The sequence below is a fragment of the Carassius carassius genome, chromosome 40 (genome assembly GCF_963082965.1).
Source record: "Carassius carassius chromosome 40, fCarCar2.1, whole genome shotgun sequence".
Classification (NCBI taxonomy): Eukaryota; Metazoa; Chordata; class Actinopteri; order Cypriniformes; family Cyprinidae; genus Carassius; species Carassius carassius.
The window spans coordinates 645,001-649,370 of NC_081794.1; positions in this window are offsets into that span (position 1 = coordinate 645,001).

Consider the following 4,370-nt stretch of genomic DNA (forward strand, 5'->3'; position numbering starts at 1 on the left):
GTGGTGCACAATAGGGTCACACACACACACACACACACACACACACACACACACACACAGACACACACAGACACACACACACACAGACACACACACACAGACACACACACACAAACACACAGACACACACACAGACACACACAGACACACACACACACACACACACACACACAGACACACACACACACACACACACACACACACAGACACACACAGACACACACACACACAGACACACACACAGACACACACACACACACACAGACACACACACACAAACACACAGACACACACACAGACACACACACAGACACACACACAGACACACACAGACACACACACAGACACACACACACACACACACACACACACACACAGACACACACACACACAAACACACAGACACACACAGACACACACACAGACACACACACACACAGACACAGACACACACACACACACAGACACACACACAGACACACACACACACACACGTTCACCTGCTGTCTCTCAGGCTGTGGCACGTCCACACGTATCTCGTGAAGAATTCTGTATGTTTGTTGCCAATTCGGATCGCACATTTGTTGTTCGAATACATTGATTTTATAATGTCAAACACTTTACCCCCTACACCACTTTGTAAAAGTTTATAATATAATCTGTTGTGCCAAATAGAATTCTCTCTCTCTCTCTCTCTCTCAGAGACATGTTGGAAAAGTACTGTAAGCGTGAACGCAAGATTGAAATAAATAAAAAAGGTAAACACATTTAATATTTATATTACTCTCTCACACAAACACACACAAACACAAACATGAGAACACATTATTTTAGTGTAAGTGTATATAATATTGTAAACTGTATTTTCTGTGTGCGTTCCTAAAACTCACAACGATAACATGAGTTTGTTTCTAATGAAATGAACATGCATGAACTGATTAAGACTTACACCTTTAACGGTGCACGTCATGTGTCTGAACAATATCAAGTTCTTAATGCGAACAGCAAACAATGACATCATCACATATGATGCAAGCTGATTGGCCTCTGCCGATAACTGCAGCCAATGAGCTTGCTGCTTAACATATAAATAGTGTTTGCTGTAATCAGCACCACCCTTCAGGATGTCTTTAACCACGAAATAACTTACAGAACATGAGTCAATAAATGGAAATCAAGTAAAGGCAACATGTAAAAGTGAAACACTTGCAGTTGTGCAAATCAAACACTAGGTGGTGCTGTCACCAAAAGCATGGCCTCATGAACCAAACGTCGCTGTACTCTCATGTTGTTCTGCGATGGAGCTGTATGTCTGTGAGCACATGAAGTGCATCTTGTGTAAGCCACCTTTCACCTGTGTGATGCATGGGTTCTTCAGTATGAGCACCAGAGAACATTCCCATGATGCTCATCACTAGATCCAGCATCAGCTGACCAACACCCCCAATCAAAACGCTCACCAAAGCTGCGATTATTTGATCAAAAATACAGTAAAATCAGTAAAACTGCATAATCTATAATGTATAATGTTTTCTGTGTGAATCTGTGTTAAAGTGTAATTTATTTCTGTGATGCTCCGCTGTATTTCCAGCATCATTCCTCCAGTCTTCAGTGTCACATGATCTTCAGAAATCAGAATAATATGATGATTTACTGCTCAAGAAACATTTCTGATTATTATCAATGTTGAACACAGTTGTGTGATGCATTTTATTTTTCAGGATTCACAGATAATTAGAAAGTTCGAAAGAACAGCATTTATTTGAAACAGAAATCTTTTGTAACATTAGGAATGCCTTTGCTGGCACTTTTGATCAATTTAGTCTCCCTTTGCAGAAGAAAAGTATTAATTTCTTTAAAATAAAAACTGATGTACTGATGTCTATGTGGGTCTGATATACTGCAGAAAAGAAAAACACTAATTTATTAAGAAAGTTAAATGTTTAGTGAGAATTTAATTTTTGTTACTTTTCAACCTATTTTAAAGTATAAATAAATAGAATAAACTTTACATGAAATAAAACAACAATATCAAAAAATACTAAATAAGCCTAATAAAAAGAATAGAGATATAAAAAAAAGTAAAATAAAATAAAAATCCAAAAAATTATTGTAAAATAAGACTGATCTGAGTGTGACAGAGAAATAAAATACTTGATTGTGTTTATTATTAAAATTAATCTTAAATATGATTTATTTAATAAACACACACACACGCGCACACACACAGACACACACAGAAAAATGTTAACTTGAGGACAATGGAATCATAAACACTAAAATTAATAAATACTAAAATGCTCGTTTCATACATCATCCATCTGTGCAGCAGCCAGGTAAGAATCTCAATGCAATGAAAAAAGGTCTAACCTGTCAGAAGAGTGATTAGTAAAACTAGCATCACTGACATCAACACATGAGGTTCACCTGAGCTCCTCTGACCTGTGTCGGATCCCTCTGGAGATCTGTGCTCCAGTACGACTCTGTGGGAATTGTGGGAAACCTCAGACTTCCTGGTTTAAGTGGACATGTCCCGTGGGATTGACTGGTGTAAGATGTGGGACAGGAGGAGGATATGAATGCCCTCTCTGTGACGGAGTCCAAAGAAGCGCCCTCCTTCATTCTTCATCAGATACACTGAAGTGCTGAAGAACCTTTCAGGTTCTATTAAAAACACAGCTTTTATTAACATTCATTTATCTGACAGGAAGTACAGGAAGACACAGACATGAAGTTCAGAACACTGTACCTATTCGTCTTTCATACACATATCTAAAAAAAATGAAGTACTCCTCCTGTCTTACAACTAAGAGTTAGGAAAATGTTTCGGGACTTGGATTACACATTTCCAAACCGGCCAGAATACACAGAAATAAATTTGTTTAAGATGCAGGGGAAGTGAGTTTTGTTTGAATGGCCACCAAAAGAGAATAAAAACCCAGTTGAATGAGCAGATGGGTGAAATGGGTGCAGTCAGACCTCATTTGATCGATGATTACACCTGCATCACACAGTCTGTATCACATCAATCACATCACACAGAAGCAAAACTAGACACAAAGAAGAAAACAGCTTAGGGTTATTAGTTAACTGACACCATAAAAAAAGTCTTACTTCAAATAAATAAAGAAATTAATTTCTAAAAACCGTATAGACATAAAAAAAACTATTAATAATAAAACAATAAAATTACAAAACGTTAGCTAAAATTAAGGTGAAAATTCATTAATCTTAATGCTAGTCAATAAAAAATACAGCCGTTAATTTTTTGTCCACTTTAGCTCAAAAACATTAATATATTAAACTTTTGATTTTAATAATGTATTAGTAAATGTTTGAATCAACATTAACTAAGTTATATATAACTGTTAACAGATGGAACCTTGTTGTAGTTTAGTCTGTGTATCCTCGCTCTATTAAAGGCTTGTAACGAGGTTACAGAAGGGACGATGCACATGAGCGAAACCACAAGCTCAAAGAGTTCAGCTGGCTACAATTGTGCCCATCATCATTTGAACTATCAGAGTGTAGTAATTGGCCAATCACAGTAAACGATGGGTGATGGAGTCAGGGTGTGTGATGGCCCCGCCCCTTGCAGGGTTTAGCTCCTCCTGTGGGCGGGGCCTCGGTCCCAGAGCTGTGCTGCTGTGTGAAGATCCAGCTGCTTCTAATCTGAGTGGGCTGTTCACAGAGTCCCAGCCAGAAATACCAGCCCAGACCTCTGAGGAGAGAGAGGAAACATGCTTTTAGCTGAAGAGAGAAGAAGCAAAGTCGAAAAAATGTCTCATTTATTGTAAACATTCACTAACTCTAGTAATGTATCATCACCTATAATGACATTTTAAAGCAATCTGTTTTAATAGTGTGGACTGCTTGTGGAGTTGAAGATGTATGTATGTATGTATAGATAAAATAAAAGAGTGAGGTTGTGTCTTTCCCAGCTGTCTTTAATAGTGCTGTTCTACATCTAACTCCGTGTGTGTGTGTGTGTGTGTGTGTGTGTGTGTGCGTGTGTGTGTGTGTAAGAGAGAGCACTGCTGGCCAATGCAACACTTCCCTATAAAACAAAAGAGTTCTCCATGTGTGTGGAAAACAGAGCAGACTCAAATACTACAACATGGCTTTGACCTCGGCACTGAGACTATAAGACAATGAAAGATCGACTGGTTTTAGTGCATCCAAAATCCTCCAAATAAGACAAAGTCGTGCAAATCTGTAAGGACAGAAGCAGCTCTTTCTGAGCTGTTAGTATCATCATTCGTCAGACTCTCTCAGGCTTGTTCTGTTGAAGGAGCTTGGGTTCTGACTCACCGCGCTGGAATTCTCTTTGGCAGCTTCTCTCCTCTCTGTTTTTCAGCTGTTTGAGACTT